Source organism: Lolium perenne, chromosome 2 (assembly GCF_019359855.2).
Source record: "Lolium perenne isolate Kyuss_39 chromosome 2, Kyuss_2.0, whole genome shotgun sequence".
NCBI classification, from domain to species: Eukaryota; Viridiplantae; Streptophyta; class Magnoliopsida; order Poales; family Poaceae; genus Lolium; species Lolium perenne.
In genome coordinates, this window is record NC_067245.2 from 245,349,227 (window position 1) to 245,374,133 (window position 24,907).

At 43.3% G+C, this 24,907-nt stretch overlaps 1 long non-coding RNA gene across 1 annotated transcript; it reads right to left on the reverse strand.

The window, feature by feature from the left end:
- Window positions 1-20,023: 20,023 nt before the first annotated feature.
- Window positions 20,024-21,165, reverse strand: LOC127330553 (uncharacterized). The gene is made up of 3 exons (XR_007869326.2): window positions 20,954-21,165; window positions 20,398-20,467; window positions 20,024-20,250 (listed from the first exon to the last, which is right to left on the reverse strand). It is a non-coding gene; the product is annotated as an uncharacterized lncRNA (long non-coding RNA).
- Between the last annotated feature and the right edge of the window lie 3,742 nt (window positions 21,166-24,907).

Sequence of the window (24,907 nt, forward strand, 5' to 3'; positions counted from 1 at the left end):
GAGCTCGCAATTCGAGCAGCTCCGGCGGCGACTGGTGAAATTGATGGGTGGAGGAGGCTTAGTGAGGAGAGGGGAGTGGATTGTGTGCAGAAGGGAGGAGCCGATCGCCTCTATTTATAGGGTCGAGGGTTGGCCTCGGGGTGCTGGGAAGGAACGGCCATGGCGCGGCTCCTGTGGTGAGCGAAAGGGCAAGGCGAGGACGGCTACGGCTAGCTGGTGTCCTGGCGATGCTCGACGTGTAGCTGGCGAGGCCAAAGCATGACGGGATTGCTCGAGCGCTTGCAGAGTCTGTGGCGCGGCGTGCGGCAGTAAAGTGAAGGGGACGACGGCGACGGAGCAGGGGCAGGCTAGGGATGGTGTCTGGCGTGTAGAGGGCGGGGAGTAGATGCTCAACGTGGTGGTAGGGATGCAGGGGGAGGACGACGTCGATCGAGTGCTCGACGTACTGGCGCGGCCAGTGCGCGGTGAGCGCGCGTGCTGGCGCGTCCTGGCATGCTTTGGGCGCGCGCGTTCTGGCCAATGCCGAGCGTTGGCGTTGCTGGGGCGTGTACGGTGAGGTTCCTCGTGATGCCAAGATGCTCTGGGACAAGGAGAAAAGTTGAGAGGAGGGCTGGAGAGAGTTTGGCCAAAGTTGGCCGGGTGTGCTTGACATGGATGCTTTCTCTCACTTTTCCACATACCAAGCCCTAGCATGTATCAAGCTTGATGCAGGGGAGCCAGAGGGATCAAATCATCACAGGTTAAAGTTGGTTTAGGCAAGAAACTGATGGACAATAGCATGTAACACTAAATGGAAACAATGCCTGCCAAGTGTTCGGTCAAATGGCCGCATGAAGCTTTTGTTTGAATTTTGAAATTCTTTTTGGTGAATCTCATTTATATAATTAAAGTGAAGTATTGGTGGTGGTGGTACTCATTTTGGAGTTGAAATGCAAAGTTTCAAATTTGGGTTTGATCTTCACTTTGCTTTACATACACCACTTGTCACATTGCTACTGGTCAACCTAGTCAACTCTAGCCATGGTGGTCAACATCAAAGTTACTCACCTTGACATGGTCTTGGATGACATGGCTTTGGTTGACCAAGTTTAGTTTAGGAATTAAGAAAACCAGAGGGGTAAAGTAGTGAAGAAAATATTTTGGTGACAAGTGACCATTATCATATGTATGATGAATTTGAGATTTCCTTGTGTTTGATTCTTGTTCCAAAGATGCAATTGTGTTAGTTTATCATATTAAAGTATTTTACAAGCAAGAGGGCAAGCAATTATGGCCTAGGGTGAAGATTTGCAATTTGGCATAAAGTGTATGTAAGTGAAATATGGGTTTTTCCCATTTTCTTCATTTCTTCTCAAACTAGGGTTTGATCATCTTTGTTAGGGTTCAAATAGCAATTGATAATCATACTAACACTCATCATGGCAATTGCACAAAAGAAAATCACTCAAATGCATGAATCTATATGTGGCACTATATGCATAGAAAAAGTTTTTGTTAATTGCAAATTTTGAGTTTGGGAAATTTTCTTTCTTGTTGATTGTTGTTTAAACTTGGGATGTTACATCAAATGGATCAATTGAATCAAGTCAAGCCACACAGATAAGCTAGCCAACAAGCAATGGATGATCCAATGGATCATTAGCTTACACAGGAAGCACAGAAGCATTTCACAAACACCACTGGCACACACAAGTGTCACTGATGCACCACAGTACACCTAGACAAGCAAGTATGAAATGCCAGTAAGCACAAGCAAGCCATAAGCAAATACAGCATGGCATAGCAAGCTCTTAAGCAAGCACAGCAGAGCATAGCAAGATTAGAGCAGGCTAGGAGCAACAGATAAGCAAGCATAGCATGTACAGCAAGCAAGGCAACCTGGCCAGTACCAGAAATGGGTGCTTTGGCCATGGGCTTGCAACAAATGAAAGTATAGGCAGATTAAGCAGCCATGGTAGAGCTCTGGGTGATCACGGCATCACTAGAGAGCCACAGAACATGAGGAGGAAGAAGTACAGTAGCAAGGGAGGCGCACAGACATGAAGGAGAGAAGGAGGAGGTGAAGAACTTACACGCGCCTGGTGGCAGAAGCTAGGGCATGGCGAGGCAGTGCTCGCGCGGCCATAGCAGCTGCAAAGCCAGGGTAGGCGCCGACGTTACGCCGGCGAACACGAACACACCACCGCAGCAGAGCACCAGAGACGACGGCACAAGTACTGCGAGCAGCACCTGCGCCAGGTCAGTCTCGGAGGCGCACACGTCGTCGGCAAGGACGAGAGCTCGCCGGAGATCGTCAATCGCCAGAGGCGATTCTCCACGAGATCCAGAGAGGGGCGATCCACTAGGAGAGGAAGAGATGGGGGAAACCACGCGGACAGATCGGTAGATCTTCACGCGGTGGTCCCGATTTGGTAAGTGGCTAGAGCAGGGGAGCATGGAGATGGCCGGAGAGTGGCGGCAGCCATGGCGGCGACGCCATCGCCACGGGAGACGCGAGAGAGTTAGGGTTAGGAACGAGCGAGTGTGAGAGACGAGTGAGGAGCGAGGTGGGCCGCTTCGGCGCCACCGACCCATTAGGGGACATGCCTTAGTGGGCTGTCCCTGGGCCTTAGTTAAGTGGGCTGGCCCAATAGGGGCCAGGGGTATTTCTGTCTTTTTACTTTTTAGAAAAAAGACCAAAATTTCACCAATTTTTAGTAAATAAAATACAACTCTAAAAATCCATTAAAAATTGGATTAATGAATGATAAATAAATCTTAACCAGAATAAAATATGAAATAGAATTTAAGAAACAAATTCAAAATTATGAATTTTAAGAATTTAAATAATAACTTGGAATTTTAAACCATTATTTCCTTGTATTTAAAAATTCAAGGAAACATCTCAAATAAGTTTAAATACTTATTTTCAAACATTTCAAAATGAAATTCTACTATTCCAAGTCATTTCTATTGAGAAAGGTATTTCTCAAAGAAAAATACTCTATTCCCTATTTATTCCAAAAATATATAGAGACAACTCTATTATTTTAATTCAGTTTTGGAATGAATGATAAACCACCAAGTCAAATAGTTTTACTTTGAATTATTGTACTTTATGAGAATTAAAATGATTTACACTTTTAAATCTATTGCAAGTTACTGTCAAAGACATAAATCGTAACTCAACCCTAAATTGCTATAACTCAGCGGGGTAAAGGGATTCAACATAAAATAATACATCCATGATTGCATTATTTGGATTTTATAACATTGTCCTTACCAGACAATGATGCTTCTTACAGAACCCGAGGTCCAGGTTCCATCAACTGCATTGAACTGCACTATCTCGCAGTCCACAGGCAAGTTCACCCTTGCTTATGTCAACTTGATTATTTTCTACTACTTTAATGCAAAGCTATATACTTATCATTCCTGCATCGCAAATAAAATGTTACTTTCCAACTATGAATATGACTATGTGGCTGGCAATGGAACCATGGTATGTGTTGATATGGTGGAGGTTCCATTGCATGGGTTATATCACCCTAGGATTAATTACCAATGCCATCCAGTGATTCTAGCGCCGTACAAACCGCGTTGACCATGAGATCTATAATGGCTCTGGGGAAGCCAGCTGTATCTTTTCCCTTCTGCACGTCAACGGATCGGTAGAGCCGGTGGGGTGTTGGAGGCATTGCCGCAATAGGTTGGGATATCCTTTTAAATCCCCATCCATTAGTGATGATAAGCTCTACCATCTATGATGGATTGTCCGGAGTACACCGTGAGTAAAGTCGTATTATCGGGAGAAGTCTACTGGGGGTGTACGGTTGGACAAAAGGGTGGGTTTGCAGTCGCGGAGAAGGCGGTGTGGGCTTGGATTTTCATACCTGGCCTCACACCAAAGGAAGTGTGAACGGGGGCAAGTCCCTGCGGATGGCAAAAGGGGTGGAATCTCTTATGGGAAAAGTAGCGCACCTCTGCAGAGTGTATCAAATTGTGGCTGTCACTCCTTGTTCCGGGAAGGGAACTGCGAACGCGGCAGGAAAGGAACTCCATGAAGTTCTAGTCAACCTGTGAAGACTGACGGGCATAGTTTTCATAATAAAAGCAACCTTTTGAAGAAATGATTTCAAAACATGCATTGACCTGCGATTTCCTAATCAATGGTCGTAGCTAGTGCATCAAACACTTTTTTACTCTTTTAGAACTTGCTGAGTACCCCTGTACTCACTTTCTTTCGACACCCTTGCTAGACTGTGATCCGGAAGTGGAGGCCGTCAACGATGGAGCACCAGAAGGAAGTTACGAGCTGGTTTACGAGGAACCTGATCTTACCGGTGGAGTGGAAGGAGTAGACTATGGGATAGTCTACGGATCAGATGACACGGAGGTGGAGGAGTAGTGACATACCCTAGCATCATAGAGCCGAGCAGCGTAGAACTTACTTAAATAAGTTATTGAGCTCTCTTTATAGTTGTTATAAGTTGTAATCGTACTTAAGTAGTATCTTAGGGTGTTCTCATAGGACCTGTGAGAATACCAACTTGTTAAGACAATGTTTGTAATAAAGTATGGAGTGTTATGACCTGCAATGTTTCTGTTGTACCACTCTGAGGGATATGGCAATTTGTGAAGAAGTCCCTTCACAAAGATCATATCAACGACTTGTATACTACAACATGCAGTGATATGCTGGGTCACCGCAATATGCTTTACAATAGTATTGATCAAGATTATGATAGTAGCATGTCACTTCAGAAATTATCATTGTTATTGTTTACCTACTCGAGGGCGAGTAGGAACTAAGCTTGGGGATGCTTGATACGTCTCAAACGTATCTATAATTTCTTATGTTCCATGCTAGTTTTATGACAATACTCACATGTTATATATACACTTTATATCATTTATATGCATTTTCCGGCACTAACCTATTAACAAGATGCCGAAGCGCTAGTTCCTGTTTTCTGCTGTTTTTGGTTTCAGAAATCCTACACAGGAAATATTCTCGGAATTGGACGAAACAAAAGCCCACGGTATTATTTTGAACGGGGCCTTCCAGAAGTCCGAAGGGGGGACGAAGAGGGGACGCGAGGCGCCCACACCCTAGGGCGGCGCGGTGGGGCCCCTGGCCACGCCGGCCTGTGGGGTGGGGCCCTCGAGCCTCCCCCGACTCTGTCCCTTCGCCTACTTAAACTCTCCGTCGCGAAAACCCTATTACCGAGAGCCACGATACAAGAAAAGTTCCAGAGACGCCACCACCGCCAATCCCATCTCGGGGGATTCAGGAGATCGCCTCCGGCACCCTTCCGGAGAGGGGAAGCATCACCCGGAGGACTCTACATCACCATGATCGCCTCCAGACTGATGTGTGAGTAGTTCATCCTTGGACTATGGGTCCATAGCAGTAGCTAGATGGTTGCCTTCTCCTCTTGTGCTATCATGTTAGATCTTGTGAGCTGCCTATCATGATCAAGATTATCTATTTGTAATGCTACATGTTGTGTTTATTGGGATCCGATGAATATGGAATACTATGTCAAATTGATTATTGATCTATCATATATGTGTTGTTTATGATCTTGCATGCTCTCCGTTGCTAGTAGAGGCTCTGGCCAAGTTGATACTTGTAACTCCAAGAGGGAGTATTTATGCTCGATAGTGGGTTCATGCCTCCATTGAATCTGGGACAAAGGATGAGAAAGTTCTAAGGTTGTGGATGTGCTGTTGCCACTAGGGATAAAACATCAATGCTTTGTCTAAGGATATTTGTGTTGATTACATTACGCACCATACTTAATGCAATTGTCTGTTGTTTGCAACTTAATACTGGACGGGGCGCGGATGCTAACCCGAAGGTGGACTTTTTAGGCATAGATGCATGCTGGATAGCGGTCTATGTTATTTGTCGTAATGCCCTAAGTAAATCTCATATTACTCATCATGATATGTATGTGCATTGGTATGCCCTCTCTATTTGTCAATTGCCCAACTGTAATTTATTCACCCAACATGCTATTTATCTTATTAGAGAGACACCACTAGTGAACTGTGGACCCCGGTCCATTCTTTTACATTTGAATACAATCTACTGCAATCATTGTTCTCTGCTGTTCTTTGCAACCAAACATCATTCTCCACACCATACGTTTAATCCTTTGTTTACAGCAAGTCGGTGAGATTGACAACCTCACTGTTAAGTTGGGGCAAAGTATTTTGATTGTGTTGTGCAGGTTCCACGTTGGCGCCGGAATCCCTGGTGTTGCGCCGCACTACACTCCTTCACCAACAACCTTCATGTGGCCTTCATCTCCTACTGGTTCGATAACCTTGGTTTTTTACTGAGGGAAAACTTGCTGCTGTACGCATCACACCTTCCTCTTGGGGTTCCCAACGGACGTGTGCTTCACGCGTTATCACCCCTCGCGTTTTTAGGTCAAGGGCTTTAAGTAGTCCAGAGGGGAGCGTCGGAGGCTGGCCGAGGCGGCGTCACCATAGGGCGGCGCGGCCCAGGGGCCCACCGCGCCGCCATGTGGTGTGCGCCCCTCGTGGCCCCCTCCGTCTCGTCTTCTGGCTCCGTAAGTCTTCTGTGAAAATAGGCCCATTGCAATTATTTCCGGGGATTTTCCTGAAAGTTGATTTTCTGCACAAAAATAAGACACCAGGGAAATTCTGTTGAAAACAGCGTTAGTCCGTGTTAGTTGTATCCAAAATACACAAATTAGAGGCAAAACAATAGCAAAAGTGTTCGGGAAAGTAGATACATTTTGGACGTGTCATAAAGCAGATCTTAGCTTCTGCAACATCCTCTGTATTATTGAATGGTGTCCCTGGATCATTTTCCCAGTGTAAAAGAGGGGTAAGGTAGGGAGATCCTCTCTCACCTTTACTATTTGTCCTAGCTGCTGATGTGCTGCAATCACTGGTCAATGAAGCAATGAGGAATGGTCTTCTCTTCAGACCCCTGGACTTGCATTGCTCCACAACTTTCCCTATTTTACAATATGCTGATGACACTCTTGTCATCCTTCAGGTAGAAGAGCAACAACTTAGGCATCTCCAACAGTTGTTGCAGGTCTTTGGAGATATTTCTGGTTTGAGAGTCAACTATTCTAAATCAAGCCTAATTCAAATCAAAGTTGCAGAGGAGGAAGTCACAGCTCTTACTGAAGCTCTTCATTGTCAGCAGGGAAGCTTTCCCTTTACATACTTGGGATTGCCTTTAAGTACAACCAAGCCTAGAAAAGAATTTTTCTTACCACTCATACAGACTGTCCAGAGAAGGCTACCAGCTTTTGCTATGTATTTAAACTATGGCAGTAAATTAAGGATGGTTAATTTAGTTCTATCATCCTTGCCCATGTTTTATCTTTGCTCTTTAAAGATTTATAAATGGGTAATTGAAGAAGTTGATAAATATAGAAGGCATTTTCTATGGAGGGATAAAGATTTACAGAAAAAGAATCCTCCCCTTGCTGCATGGGACTTGGTATGTCGGCCAAAAGATCAAGGAGAACTGGGTGTCCTTAACCTTTCAGTTCAGAATGACTGTTTACTCATGAAGCATCTTCATAAATTTTACAGCAGAACTGACCTGCCTTGGGTAAATATTTCTTGGGAATTATACTATTCCAATTGTCTTCCTCCAGCTAGAACTAGAGAAGTCTCTTTTTGGTGGAAAGATTGCTTGAAAATGCTCCCAACCTTCAAAAATTTGGTTGAATGTGATTTTATCAAAGGAAATTCCATTCTCCTTTGGCAAGACAAGTGGGCTGCTCACATGTTGAAGGACACATGGCCACACCTTTATTCTTCCTGTAAAGATGAAAATATTTCTATTAAGCAGGCTCTGCTTGCTAATGATATGGCAGATTTGTTTTATCTTCCTTTATCTGAAGAGGCTTTGCTACAATTCCAACTCTTCCAGGCGATGCTCTTGAATCTTGAGCCAGCTGCTGATTTTGATGTCTGGACAGTTTTTGGGAATTCTATGGCCACTAAAACCTCTACAGTTCATAAGTCCCTCATGGATTTGGGTGGCACTATCCCAGCCTTGAAATGGATGTGGAAAAGTTGCTGTCAGCAGAAACATAAGGTTTTTTCTGGTTGTTGACTCATAATCGTCTCAACACTAAAGCCATGCTGCAAAGGAAGAATTTTTTCATGGCTAGTTATTCTTGCATTATGTGTGATCAAGATGAGTTAGAAACAAGAAACCACCTGTTCTTCCAATGTCCGTTTGCTTAGATGTTTTGTTTCTAGACTGGATTCTTCCTCAGCAAGCAGATATTCAAAGCTTTATGACAAGCTTGAAGCTTTCCCTCAAAGTCCCATTTTTTATGGAGCTGATTATGTTGATCACTTGGGCCATCTGGACTACTCAAAATGCATTCATTTTCAAGAATACTCCACCAAATCTATACAGATGCCGAAGAAAGTTCTAGGAGGAAGTCTTGCTTCTTCTACATAAGACTCCTAGAAAGTCTTATGCTAGCCTCAAGTCTTGGGTTGAGAGATTTCAATAACCCCAGATAAGTTTGTTCTTTTTCTTCTTTCTTTGGGCTTAGGGCCTGCTAGTTAGTCGGCTATTGCTTATCTCTAGCAATATGTTTTTCTTTTTGTACATATACCTTATTTGAAAATTTATAAATATACACAGTGGGAAAACCCACTGATTTGCCTATAAAATGTGCTACTTGAGTTGTCCATTGCATCACAGTTAACGGATTTCTCTAAGGGAGTCCTTTAAAGCGATTTAGCAAAGACAAAGGCATCGTATGTGTTTTCGGGACTTTTTAGATAATTTTTTTATAAATATATTAATATCGCGAACATACCTATTACATCCAGCCTCTACACCAAGATATCGAAAAATATCAGGGATGCAAACGGACAAGGAAACGAGAAATATAAACCAAAGACCCAGTTGTTCATCACTCGCAACAACAACACTCTAAACACCACTAAATACAACACCCGGACCGTAAAAGAGGTTTTCCAAAATCAACGCCTTGATGAAGGAAATAATGCAATAGCGTTGGTGTCTCCCAATCGAAGATCTTAAGCTTTCCCCTTGGAGAAATGTTTTCCAACACACTATCTTTTTCAGGTAAGGCCATACCTTGGGCTTTCATCCTGAAAATTGCAGTTCGGTACTCTAGAAGCACCACCAAATATGCCATCCGAGAACATTCAAGTAAGCATTCTTGCCTCAAAAGCACAACCCCCAACAACAATTCTCTGAGGAGATAACACACTTACGTCGTCATACTTTATGTTCAAAATTTCCCTAAATAGTTGTCCATCCAAACGATCAGGGAAAGATGACGATTGCATACCCGTAAGGATGCGTGCTTATCACCCAATGTCGTTTGAAGGTCTGCAACTCGCCCTGCACTGGACTCTACCACCTTTGACGATTGAAACGGACAGCTCTAAAGCTGCTGGATCATGGAAACAACTCCGAAAACTTCAGTCTATGCCTTTAAAATTTCTGCCATTTGTGAGTTTTTTTTTTTTCGGAGAGAGATAAAAGTAGTAAAAATTAACCGTGATGCCTATATGGTTAGTCATGAGCTTTCTGACCTAGGTAGGGTTAAAATTTCTTTCTTTCTTGTGCTATGTGCATCCCTAATGCTGCTAGGGCAATAGTTTGTTGCAGAGGCTATGTGTAATTGGTATCTCCGCGATATTAATATATGTTATTTGTCGAAAAGGTAGAATTAAACATAGAACTACGGTTTGGTTTTTTCCCCTAGGAAGTTACCCAGGCCATTGGACATGATTGTAACCCTCCTACTAATTAGTATTTATCCTTTCCCGCAAAAAAATGTATCTTCGTTAAAAACTTCACACATGGGACAGGTTCTCCACCACTCCCGACTACGGGGAGGCCGGGCGGAGGAGGGGAACCGATCTATGGAGGAGGTGGAGGTGGAGGCATTGAATTGAATCACTGCTTGAGAGTTAAGGGATTTCTCTTAGGAAGTCATTCCAAGCGATTTACCAAACGCTCGGTTGTAGGGCTTTTTCGTCCGATATTTTCGGGATTTTACCGAAAACCGTTTTTAGTGGCTACCACCAAAAAATATATGTACCAGAGGATATAAGAAGATATTTACTTAATATTCTTAAATTGAAATGTTTTAATAGTTTTAAATAGCGGGCTAAGACTTTAGTAGCGGCACGAGGAAAAAGCTATAGCGCGCTATTTAATGGGTTTCAACCTTTTAGCATGCTAATATTCTTAGCGGCATGGTGAGGAAAACACTATAGCGCACGACGAATTTATAAACTTGTTTGGAAAATCTCGGGTGGTACTTGAACATGTATTTCAGAAAACCGGGAATACCCCGCCTATGAGTGAAGATTCGAGTAAGGATTCTCGCTCAAAAGTATTGGTACGACAAGAAGTTTGTCGAGGAAGTAACACACACGTCATCGTAGATCAAGCAACACTCTTTGTTACATCGATGGATATTGGATTTTTCATTGAAATAGTCGTATATGCCAAATATAGGGCTAAGAAGACATTCCCATGCCCGTATAGTATGCATGCTTATTGCTGATTTGTCTAGATTTCTATGTATCTACGCACTAAAACATGTGTGTATCTAGATAAATCTACGACAAATAATTTGAGACAGAGTGGATACATTGTTTGACAACTTCAATATTTTCTTATTTTGAAACAAGGATCGGAGCAAACATGTGACACACATCGAACAAAAAACTTTGATAACATAACCTGTTCTATAGGATGTACACTATATATCTGACAAAATCACAAAACCTGCTACCTGCATCTAATGCTTCAACCTCTATATCAAAAACAAGAATTACAAGTGAGCAAAATGTTGGTTTGATCTCTCAGAAGATCGAGAGTGCTTGCGCTTTGGAGCCACGTCCGGCTTGGGCATCAGTTATCTTGAGCGGTTATAAGCGTCTTGGCAACATTTTCTTCTTGAGAAAAAGACGTTTCCGCAACATGCTTGGGCGACACGACCTCTTCTCCTTGGCCGACGTATTTCTCCCCCTCCAGCGAACCTTGCATAGGACGTACGAGTTCATCTGTTTCAAGAAACAGATAACAAATTTCGTTAGAGATGTGATGAAAAGACCTGTAAATTTAGAAGTGTCAACTAGCATATGTAACGTACCCATGGCTGCGCGAGGTTGTAGAGATCGAGCTGGGAAGAGTCGAGCTTGTACTCGAACATGCTCCACCGGGTCCTGCACCCGTACGGCGGCCTGCCGCGGTGGAAGTCCATGGCCGTCCTGAACGCGACGGTGCGGCCCTGGTGCACGACTGGTGTCGCCAGGCCGCGGATCAGCCAGTACCCATCCGGGGTGCGGTAGTAGCACCCGTTGTGGAACACCTTTTGTTTCTGTACGAAGAAGAACCCTAGCCGCTCCTCGTCTCCGTAGCTTTCATCGACTGCAAGCAATAGAATAATTAGACAAAATTGAGGAGCAATAATTAATCTGGAATAATTTGTGATGATGTGGTGCTTTGAAAATCGAAACCGTGGCCTAATGGTGAACAGCCTAAAAGATGTAAAAAAAAAAGTGTTAATCCACACAATGATTTAGAATATTTTAACCCCTTAGTTATGCCTTTGTGGCTCTAATTATCCTTTTTTTTAGAAACTTCAGACCCTCTTTTTCTGATAAATATAATGTCCTCGCGTGAGGTGACGAGAAGCCTGAAAATGATCGTTGATGTCTTGATGATGCCCATCTCTATACATTTTTCTATGTTTGCAGCATTGCTGGCTCGAGCTATGGCCTCACTAATGCGCTTTTGTATGTCGAACCTAATGCATAGATGGCTGATATGTCCGAAACTTACGTGTTATCTCATCCGCATCGAGAGCATAAATATCGTGCCTCTCTTCAATCGTGTGATACACCGGAAGTCTTCGATTCAGGACTTTTCGCTTGAGATAGTAGAGCACAATGTCCCGGTCTGAGGGTAAAAATCTGAACCCTGCTGTCGACCACGATGGCGTGCCGCTCGTTCCGTCGCCGCCATAAAGCTCATGACTGGATTGCTCATGTGCCGTGGAAACCTCCGTTTCACTGTCTGGTTGCCACGCCAGAAGTTCTTCCGTTGTGATCGAGCTAATGCTGTCAGAATCATCGCTCACGCCGTCACTGCTACCTGGTTGCTCCGTTGTCCAGCCACTCGTGTCAGTGTCGGTGTTAGCATCATAGTCGGTGTCAGTGTCAGCGTCAGAGTTAGAGTTAGAACATACAGAGTCCTGCTCAAGACATGAGCCGTCGTGCAACTCAGAAACTGCGTCAGGGGTGGAATCTATGCATGACTCTTCTCTCCACCAATCGTGTGAGTCGTCGTCGTCTTGCCATAGTTGTCGGCGCCACCATTGCTCGTCGAACTCTATGTTACCGTGGTCGATGAAGAATCCCTGGGGAAAACATCGATCGAGCACCTCATCGAACCGTGCCAAGTCGAGGCACAGCTCAAGCACCGACTCGTCATCTGACGTCGAAAGATGCTCGTTATCCGGCAGACCATACCGATCATCATCCGGGTACGTCGAGGTACTAAGCTCGACTACTTCCCTCGTTGTCCAGCGACCGCTCGTGGTGGCTTGTCTTATGCTATATGTATAGTTATAGGGCGAAGTGTGGATGATCTTGACGCCAGCATGAAAATCGTCGCCCCACCCCTCGCGTGGCTCGATACCATCGCCGGTGTCGTCATCTCGCCAGGGCAACGAAGCGTGAAGGTCTGCGCTACCGAATGTAGCCGTCGATCTCAGCCATCGCATGTAATCATATAACGTGCTGAACATTGTCATAATGCAATCCTGCGACGCCAGCGCCGGTTGACAAAGAAGGGACGCTCGGCTTCGGCCGGCGGTGCTGCTCTCGTGCCGCCCTCTGAGCATTATCTGGTGGAAGCTACACGGCGCCCCTAGGGCCAGGCTGCTTTGGCCGGCGGCGCTGCGGAAGCTGTCCTCCCATGGAAATCGTGCGTGCAAGCAGCCGCGGCGGTGCGGCCGGAAGACGCACGGGAAGAGCAGGTGCAGCAGGTACAGGAACGCCATGGGGACGGGCAAAGGTCCGGCAGCCGACGACGTGTCTCTGAATACGCGCGCCATGGGGACGGCGGGCGGGCGGACGAATATCGGGGAGGATAATAACGGATGTCGTGGGTGCAGCCGCTGTTGGTCAGCTTATGAGTGCAGGAATTCCGACAGCGCGCGCAACCCGGACGGATGTCCGAGCCGACTCGGCAAGCACGTGCTTAGCATGGTATGTGCAATTGTCCCTCGTACCTAGGTATACTACTCGGCAGGAAGATGAAGGCAGTTTGGACTTAAATTTCTCTCCCGTGGAGAATCGGGATCAAATTCGTTGTCGGGTTTACGGATTCCATATCAAGCGTAGCTCCTTCCATATGTGTGGATCGAGCTCTCGGTGCCGTTGGACAGTAGCTCTTCTTAGGTTCGAAAACTACCGTCCCCTTCCGTCTGAATCGAACTCCGCGCGCGATCGGACACTACCTCCTTCCCTTGAAATTTCAAGACAGGATATGTCGTGCACTGGAATAGTTTTTTTCTCTCTACAACTAGAACTATCAAGATCTATTAAAGAAGTTAACAAAAAAAGTACAAAGCACCTCCAACATAATAAAAGTTACATCGAAGTCCTTAGACCCCTAATGACCACTCCCACCGCTTGAGTGAGCCAACGACGCGTGGATGTTGTTGTTCCCCTATGGGAGCTGGGTAACGTTGTTGATGACCGCCAGAAAGTTTTTGTGCATTTGCCTAAAGGACCAACGTCCGAGCCAAGGTCGTCACCATTGAACCCTTGAATTGATCTAAATCTCCTGGCACCAAATTCTAACACACGTAGATTAAATGAGATCCAGCACTCCACGACAGCAGCAACAAGATGATTTTCCGTCCTCTTCAACGCCATCATTTAACATCGCCGCCAACAAAGTGGACGAGGAGGCGAGTATACTTTATTCTTGCCCCACACAACGCTGACATAGCCACCAGCCACCATAACTTCATTGCCTATATATTAACCCAACTCTAAATTTAGGGACCTTACTATAACGTTGAGCGCGGGTCTGAAATCCCCACGACCTCCGACGGACTAAGTGACATAGAGGAGGCGGGGACCCGTCGATTCCCTTATGAGACGGGACAAATGGCAGGATGTAGAGAGGAAACCTACATCGCCGGATTCTTCTTAGTTGTGGAAGTTAGGAGACGTTTATTAGATCGGTGGTGGTATTAGTGTCATCTTGTTATTACCCCATTAAATATGTGAATCGGGTCTGCTGATCAAAAGATACACAAGGCATGTCCAATGGTATAAATACACATGGCCAGTACAAAGTTATAATGTATGCCATATGGTCATGGTGAGCACAACTAGGTGATCTGTGTGTGCGCGCGTGTGCGTGTGCGCGCGTGTGCGTGTGTGCGTGTGTGCGCGCGTGTATGTGTGTGTGTTATCCGTGTGTGTGCGCGTGTGTGCGTGCATGTGTGTGTGTGTGCGCGCGTGTCTGTGTGAAATACAACCAAGCCCTCCGCTTTCCTAGACAAAATGCAATAACCCGACAATATAAAGTAAGAACATCGAAGATCAAAGCTGGCGATGGTGTCTCTTCGAGCACGTTTTTTCCAGAGACGCTGGGGCACTCTAAAGGAAGATGTGATCAAAGGGGTAAAAGAATTTTTCAAGATAGGTCATATGCCTGATGGAGTCAACGACACAGTGATTGTACTAATACCAAAAAAGAACGACCCGGAATCTCTTCGAGACTTCAGACCAATAAGGATCTGTAATGTAATTTACAAGGTTGTCTCAAAATGCCTAGTGAACAGGTTAAGACCACTGCTGCAAGAAATAATCTCTCCAACCCAGAGCGCCTTCATACCTGGGAGATTAATTACTGATAATGCACTAATCGCTTTTGAGTGCATACATGCTCTCCAAGTCCAAAAAGATTAAAAAAGGAGAGTTTTGTGCTTATAAATTGGACCTAGCAAAAGCATACGATAGAGTGGATTGGAAATACCTGGAAGGCGCGTTAATAAAATTGGGTTTTGATAGCAAATGGATTCACTGGATAATGGCTTGTGTAAAATCAGTCACATATAGGGTCAAACTAAATGGAAATTATCTAAGGAGATTCAACCCAACCAGAGGCCTAAGGAAAGGGGACCCTTTATCCCGTACCTTTTTTTATTGGTTGCAGAAGGTTTATCCAAATTAATCCAGAATAGTATTGTCGAAGGAAGACTACAAGAACTGAAGATTTGCCGCCATAGTCCAGGGATCTCGCATCTGCTCTTCGCAGATGACAGTTTACTTTTCTTTCGGGCGGAAGATTAGCAAGCTATTGAAGTCAAGAATATATTAAATCGCTACGAACAGGGCACATGTCAGCTCCTCAGTCTAGGAAAATGCTCCTTACTTCTAGGAAAAAATGTCACTGAAGTAAAGGGGGAAAAGGTCATGGAGATTCTAAATGTTCAAAACACTAGCTTTGAGGAGAAATACCTGGGCTTACCAGTACCAGAAGGATGTATGAAAAATGACAAGTCTGTTCCATTGAAAGAGACTTATAAGAAGAAAATGTCTGACTTGTCGGAAAAATATCTTTCAGGTGCAGCGAAGGAGGTACAAATTAAGGCAGTTATGCAAGCTATAACGACATATACCATGAGTGTTTTCAAATTCTCTGTAGGGCTATGTGATGAACTAATGCAATTGATAAGACAATTCTGGTGGGGGGATGAGCATGACCGAAGGAATATCCACTGGACAAGCTGGGAAAATCTCACAAATAGCAATTACCAAGGAGGAATGGGTTTCAAGTATCTCAAGCTTTTCAACCAAGCATTGTTGGCCACACAAGCCTGGCGCCTAATTGCCTTCCCTGACAGCCTCTGTGCAAGACTGATGACGGCAAAGTACTACCCTAAAGGTGAGCTCATAGACACAGCTTTTATTCAAAATCCATCGCCTTGTTGGCAGGGAATCACGCATGGTCTTGAATTATTAAAAAAAAGGAATTGTGTGGAAAATTGGTAATGGAGAGAAAGTTAGGATCTGGCGGGATAACTGGATTCCTAGAGGGGAGTTTAAGATTACAAAAAATCTATCAAAGTCTCACCTTAGGAAAGTTAAAGATATCATTGACAAGGATAACAGAGAATGGAAGGAAGATATGGTGAAGGGAATCTTCATGGCTCCTGATGCAGGGGAGGTTTTGAAAATAAGACTACCACAGAGTGATAGCGAGGACTTCATCTCATGGTAGTTTGAGAAATCAGGACAGTTCTCTGTTCGAAGTGCATACAAGCTAGCTCTCAATGAGAAAATGGGTATAAAGGCAAGCAACAGCTCCAGTACAAATGGTGATCGCAACCTGTGGAAAAACATTTGGCAGGAGAATGTACTACCGAAGGTAAAGGTGTTTTCTTGGAAACTAGCGACTAACTCCCTTGCTGTGCAAGAAAACCGAAGTCAGCGTATTCCTAATTTAGTCCCAACATGCCACATTTGTGGAATGGATGTTGAAACTGGTCATCATGCAGTCATGGATTGTACAGTTGCGAAAGCCCTCCGACAAGAGCTCAGGAAAGTCTGGTCTCTACCTTCTGATTATGCAATGAGATATACAAGCAAAGACTAGGTACTTGTCCTCCTGGACAGCCTGAATGAAGATATGAAAGCGAAAGTTATGTTCTTATGGTGGTGTGTCTGGCATCACCGAAATGACTGTATCTTTGGTAAAGGAGATGCAAGCATATCACATTCTACATTTTTTGTGAAAAACTACCATGACTCGATGCAGTTGATAAAAAATGGAGGAGCTGAAGTGGATAGAAAAGGTAAAAAACCTGTGATGTATACTACTGCAGCACAGAAAAAGACAGTTAAATAAGACCAATTGGTGAGTTGCGAGAAACCTGATGTTGGCTGGACAAAAGTCAATGTCGATGCTAGTTTCTCGACACAACAATCATCTGGCTCATGGGGAGCTGTAGCAAGAGACCATGATGGCAGAGTCATAGCATCTGCTTGGGGTAGAATTGAACACTGCAGAAGTGCACAGGTGTGTGAGGCAATATCCTGTTACGAAGGCCTGAAGCTTACCATCAACGACACCAGTAACCGGATAATTATTGAAACGGGCTGTCAATCCTTGTTGTCCATCTTCAAGCCTGACATCAAAGATAGATCAGATGCCAGATTTATCGCAGAGGATTTCAACCGCCTGGTACCAGAAGGAAAAAATGTCATTCTATCTTATAAGAATAGAAATGCTAATAACTTAGCTCATGAGATTGATTTGCGAGTAGGGAGTTATGTAGTGGTTTGTTGCAGGGTCAAGTCCTTCCTGCGTGTCGGAACTGGCTATGCGCGACTGTAAGAATGTTTTTCATCTTGATTAATACATAATCATTTTCAAAAAAAAAAGATCAAAGCTGGCGAGGAACACAAAGTGTTAAACTAAACTAGAACTTGCAACACAACCCTGCACAAGCGCATACAAGGAAAACACCAATAAAAAGTTCCCCTAAACAACAAATCCCAACTAGAACATGAGAGAAACACAAGACATGCCTGATGCCACAATGGGTGGTTGTAGCAACACCCGAAGAAACCGAGAGAACCAGCGAGGGGAAGTAGAAACAAACCCGTCCAATGAATACACTCTCCATCCATCAATTCTCGTTACCAGAGCAGATCACTTGTCCCTTTGTCGACGAGAACTATTGTACTCGACAAGCAGGAGTTCCCCCTAGAGCTAAAGCTGAGTCAAAGAAAACACCACAACACATTAGACTTGGTCTCTCTGAAATACCACTACCAACGCCACCACAAATGAAAGAGGAGAGAATATTCGATTATAAAGATGGTATCTTCAAAAGGGTTAGTGTGCCAGAAACACTACCGCAACTCTATCCCAACCGGATCAAGTGTGTAACCTAGAGTATTGTCAAAGAGGAGAAACCACAATGACACTTTCAAGATAGTCATAACACCCAAGAGAATCGCCTTTGTTTTCCTTGGGCATGCTAGGATAGGATTTTGTACCAGAGATAGATCTTCCCATGTAAAATAGAGCACATATTGCCATCTAGGAAACTGTTTCACTTCCATCACCACGCCAGCCACCACACCTCCCTCACAACCTTCGCAACCAGCAAGCACCCGGGCCCCGAGTCCAGCCACAAACCACCATGACTCCCAAGCCCTATGGTTGAGAATACCTTTAATCCGTATTAACATATTGTAGTATTAAAGATTTTTCCCTAGATACCCTAGGTTATCGAATTGACGGGAAGATCGCATTTGGTGTAAGATCACTCACGCAAGATTTCTAGTACTAGATGACCCGGTGCGCCCCGGCGCACAGGCAAATGCAAGACAGTACTGTAACCATATGTTTTATGTTGCTGATGTTTCTTTAGTTGTCCAAGAATTCGGTAGGAGCCCTTAAACCTATATAGGCAATCTTTTTTGAAGAAAATAAAAACATAAGTTTTAGTCGGCTGATGTCTATTTAGTTTTCCAAGAATTCATGTCTTTGAGGGCCCTTAAGCCTATATAGGCAATCCTTTTAAAAGAAAATAAAAACTTTTAAGCAATTGTCTAACACATGTACAACACAGGAGCAACATTTGTTGCATCCAACCATTTGTTCATAGCAAAGAGAAATAAATGTGTATAAATATCATATTTTTTAGGGTGCCATCAACACATACATTAAGTACAATTGAAGTAGTGTCATTTCCTTCAATAAGAATCAAAGAACAAATGGGCACAGGCCAGACCAAGTGGTCTTGATCATACTTGCATACCAAGATCACTATACATCATCATGCCATGTCTATTAAAATATAGACTCTTAGTATATACTATGTTAAATGAACATAGGAGTAATTTATATTTTCCAATGAATGTTGATAACTTGTGAAACATGCTGCTATGTGTCTGCTTTGAATTGCCTGCATATTTACATATGTGCATTCTTTGGTGGCACCGTGTCTCCTTTGATTTATCTAATGCATCAAGAATTCCGGTAACCTCACTAAAAGTCCTTTAGGACTTTCCAGCACATCTAAGAAAGGATCACCTAAGAGAATTCGCCCCGGCGCCGAGGCAAAAGCGAAACAGGTCAGTAATCATAAATTTTAATAGTCTGATGTTTATTTAATTGTCTAAGAATTTAGTCGGCCTCTGCAAGCCCTTAGTGCCGTATAAGCATCATTTTTTAAGGAAAAGTCAACATTTCAAGTAATAATATATAAAGATAATATAAAAATAATACATGCATAATGCAACAATTCTTTTTTGTGCATCCAACCATTTGTTCATAGCAATTAGAAATAAATTGTATAATAAAGCAGCCTGATTTTTTTCTAGGTCAACACACTAAATAAGTACATATGTAGTGCTATTTATTTCAATGAAAATACACAAGGATCATCACTAAGAAGCAGAGAACAAATTGTACAATCGATTCTCTAGGTTAGTCCATGATGCTTCTTTTCCATCTCATCTTTCTTGGAAGAATCATTCAGCCGAATTACAACAAAAAAATAGACCGATGAATTTTTCTTATGCATAATCACATATTAAAAAAAATGGGGAAGCCCCATCCTCTACACCAATGACCCTTTATTAAATACATATTTAACTTGTAGATTATTGAAAAGTCTTATTATCACCTACTACCCTAATATCAATTAGTTGAACCGCCAAATGGCAACAAAATGCTGGCAATATCTAATAGTCTGATTGTACTACTACACAACAATTACATTACTCATCAAGTAATTACTGTACACAACATGGATCACTGAAACCATGTGTTGAATCCCTTATAGATTGTAACTCTGCAAAACTCTTTGACAACAAAACTCTGCCTCAAAGTTACTAACAAATCTTTATACTATCAGAGACCACTTAATCACCTCTCGCCTCAATGATGCAGTCAACCACCATATCCAACAAGTTCGTAACACCACCCAAAAAATATACGATCTAGCCTAGCACACAACTTATAGCAGAGTGGACAATGGATATGCTCAAGTTCTGTTGTAACATACTTGATGGCGTAATGATGAAATTTAGTATCATCAAGGTCTATTGCCTTCCCTTCAGAGCCTCCTAAAGAAGCTAGTCAACCAAACTGAAATGCGAATGTTCTTTTTGTCAAGACATAACAAGTGCTCTACAAAATATTTTGATTGATTCCTACACAAAGTAAAAAAAAACATAAGAGAGGACACATTTCTGGTGATGAAAGCTTCAGTTCTGCTAAAGAGATAGAAAACAGGTAATGCCTTAGTGAAAGTATCGAAGTGTAGACTTTAGACGGTAGTGCAGATTTGCTATAAGTACCTGAAACAGAACATGTGCAACCTCTTCAAATCCTTGTTCGAAATGTACATAACCAGATCAGCTAAATCTTCTACAACACAGATTCAATGTAATGCAGTGGATTATCATCAATACCACAAAATGATACCTTCAAAGCCCTACACAGTAGGAAATTAGAAGTATCATTCTAATTTCAGACATTAGCAAAAGAAGCTTTCTTAGATGGGTAATTTGCTGATACGCCAGAACAGCATTGAATCCAGAAAGAGTTCCATAAAAAGTGGTGGATTATATTAGGACATGCATGAAAGGATGTTGTTACACAAATTTGTATAATAGGACAAAATAAAGAGCAGCTGCGGAGCAAATTAAATAGGAGGACAGTAATAGCGGAAAGTTAATACAATTGTAAGAAGAATCCTATATCACCTTATAAGTAGCTCATGGGTGCACAAAAGAATTAGTTTTTGACTTCATAACTAACTCACATAGACATGGGTACTACAAATTCAAGAACACATATCTCTGTAAGAGGGGAGGGGCACAAAGAAAGCAGACAATGACAATCAAGCCATACCTATCCTCTTGAATCTGGAGATGCTTAATCAGTAGTTGTAGAGCTAATGAGCTGGAACAGTAGTTTTCTTTTCATTAATTCTCGCTGCCTTCAGATCCTATATACAGAGAGCAGTTGCAGAATTGCATGTGAAATGCATTAAATCCTATGATCCAATGAGTTGGTTATAGTAATAACACAAACCATTTTTGAGATCAAATACTCAAACCAGAGATGACTCGAACCAGAACATGTATACTGCTTTATTTTTGTTATCAAATACTGCAACTTTATTTAAACACTGACACCTCTGCACCACTTCATCAAACATTAGTGTATCACATACATTGATATCAAACACACAAAACATAATGTGAGAGATGTTCTTTCGATCTCTCCCTTTTTGGTGTTTGATGACAATATACAGATTTGCAATAAAAACACTATAGGGAACAATCATGTTGGCAAAACATAGAGGCACTCCCCCTACATGTGTGCATACAAGTAATTTGCATTTGAATACAAATGCACAACATATAGGTGTGAGGTGCCTCAACACAAGAGATATCCAACATGAGCTCAAATAAGAGACAAAGGCATCTATATATATATATATATATATGAGACAAGGTGATAGACATCATACCCATATGGAGATATATAAGTACCACACCATATTATAAACCTTGGTCTCAACATATAGAATTCCGAAGACCTTAACATAAAGTCTCACATCCACACATAACACATAGTTTTGAACGAACAAACCAAGCCAAATAGTTCAAATAAATGACATAAAGAGGACACAAGCTATAAAAGAATGGTAAACGCATGTGCTTGTGCCCTACCCTAGCAAATCCCGTAGAGACCTAATAGAACACTTCTCCCCCTTTGGCATCAAGACGCCAAAAAGGGGAAAAGCGCGATGCTACGCGCCCCATGTAGATCACTCGGAGTCCTCCTCGGAGTCATACTCCTCATCACTGTCAGCAGCTGGACGAGAGTCGCGAGCGATGTTGGCCCTGTGAATACACTGCTCAAGATCAGCCCATGGAACCTGGGAAGAGTGCCACCCACTGTAGGCGGGGTGAACTGGAGGCTGAGGTGGAGGGCCTTGCTCACCACTGAGCTTGTGAAGAATGACCGCCTGAGTATGCTGAATATCGGAGCGCTGACGGCTGGCCTCAAAGTTTTCCTTGTGAATCTCAATGTTCATGCACAGAACATTGCGCTGAAACCAACTAAGCTTCTTCACATTCTTCTGAATCACAGGGGTAGACATATGGCGACCGGGTGCATAGCCACTAGAGCGGGTGTCATCCATAAAGGAGCCAGAAGCAGGTGTAGCACGGAGAACAGACTTCTTCTTGTAGGCTTTCTTGACAGTGTGACTGACATGGGCATACCCTTCGGGTACCCATTATTAGTATACCTGGCTCGGCCCAATATGGAGAAGACCCAATATGGAGAAGGCCTAACAAGGCAACCCGAAGAAGTAGTCGACTAGAACTCTTGTAAAACCCTAGGCTGGTTGCATATATAAAGCTAGCCAGGGCACCCGAAATAAGGAGGCCAACAGATAGACAGAATATAGACAACATAGCTCCGCCTATGGCGGCACCCTGTAAAACATATGATCATATAGTGGATTGCTAGCAGCACGTAGGGATCCTCCACCGAGGGGACCCGAAGCTGGGTACGTCGTGTGCCTAATCTCGCTCCCGGAATCTCCATCGTCGCTCTCTCCCGAAACCCAAGTCTACAATACGTAGGCATTACCGAGGCGATCCCTCGTCAATTGGCGCCGTCTGTGGGAAATCACGACGACTGGATTTCGTTATCCGGGCGGGATCTATCGAGTTCATCATCAACAACATCATCGACTGGCTGGATTTTTCGCGTACAACATGCGCGGAACGAGACTATATGCGTGGCGGCCGTTACTTCCGTCGGGTGATTCGTCCATGACGGCGAGGCTGTTTCCGTGTGCTCGACCTGGTTGATCGAATCAGCAGGCCACTTGCATGAAGATTACAGCCAACAATCAAGCAACTTTGTATCGGTTACTTCCAACACGTGAAGAATCCAGAAGAAAGCAATTAGCTACTGCGCCCAGATCAAGTTCCAAAAAAAAAAACGGAACGATTGCAGCCAGTACTATTTGACGTGAAGCCAAGTAGAAAAGAAGATAAGAAGCAAGATCGCATCTGTCCACAGGATCAACCATAAGTTACGTTACTGAATTGGATCAAGTTCTTAAAAAAGAAAGAGTTGGATTCGTTGGGCTCATCATCCGTAAGACCGTGACATACTCCATTTGTTTCCATGAAAAAGGAAAGTTAAGTATTCATTACTTTTACTTCTTATCCGTACTACATGCTATAGGTGTCCATATTCTTGTCGATTTATTCACGTACTAGCCTACTAGCACTCGCAAGATTGCTTTTGCATGCCTAGATGAGATTATTATTTAGTTACAATGCTAATTATTTGATCGGCTACTTGTTCTATGAGAAACATCCATAAGGAAAATCCAGAGATATCCACAAAGTAAGTTCTTGGCGGACTCGACATCACGGGTTCATCATCCTCGGACTCTCGCCCATCATAAACTTGACGTCATGGGCTAATCAGTGCTATTTTTCTATCTATCTTCAAAGTTATTTGTCCAAACAAATATACGTGTACTTTTGTTTTGGGTATGTCTACTTTTCTACACACAGGTTAATACACTTCAGTCTTCATCGTGCATTCGTCACGCCGATCCACTTCGCCACGTTCGGCTGCGCACCCGTCGCGGAAGCGCCACGTGATTACGTCCACCTTATCGACTGCGTTCCGCCAGGTCAACAACTTCCGGCTAAAACGCGGCATGTCTCCGTTTCATCGGTTGGATCCTCTTCATCGACTATGTCGGCCACACCTACTACTTCCGGCTAGGCGCCACGTGACTACAGACTGCGTCTGAGGCACGACTTGCGTCCATATCTTCTCTGCCGTACCCGATAAAAAGCTAAGTTTTCATCTTCCTCCAACATTCAATTATTTATTTACTTTCGCCACACCCGAATACTCGGGGGCTACATCATTACCTCATTACAGCAAATACACCCGACACTCGGGGTGCGCCATTACTGCGTTACCACAAATATAACTCGGTTACTTAGTGAATTTATTTTCTTCGGCTCTGGATATATCTTCTCCAGCTCAGTGAAATTTTCTTCTCCGGCGCAGTGGAATTATTTTTTAGGCTTAATGAATTTATTTTCTTCGGTTTAAGTGGATTTATATTATTCGGCTTGGTGAATTTATTTTCTTCGGCTTAGTGGAATTATCTTCTCCGGAATTTATCATTCTTCGGCTCAGTGAAATATATCATTCTTTAGCTCAATGGATTTTTTTTCTTCGGCTTACTGGATTTGTCTTCTTCGGATTCCTCTTATGAGGTTATCATTGGTTTCTTCTAAAATAATATTACCCGATGCGTTTCCGGATCAATGGATTCATCTTCTATGGTTATTACTGGAACTATTTTCTTCGGATCAATGGATTCATTCTTTATGATATCAGCGGATTCATCTTCTATGGTTATTACTGGATTCTTCGGGCCAATGGATTCATCCTCTATGATATCGATGGATTTATCTTTAATATATGCTCTATATTTAATGGCGTAATCTTCAATATGGATTCATCTCAAATACTTCATCTGGGATTCATCTTCATATATTATTGTCTATGGCTTCATCCTAAATGGCTTCACCTTATAAGACGCCGCGACCCCGTCAACTTCTTTCGACATGGCTAAACACTCGGGGGCTCGATCATGACTTCGCCTCGAGTAACAATTGTGACATGGCGTCTAAGCAACAATCATGACATCACCCCAGCAGTGCTCGGGGGTTTGGCTATTTCTTCATCAATAATATGGCGGCATCTACTTTCGTTATTTGGTGGTTTCTACTTCGGCTTGAC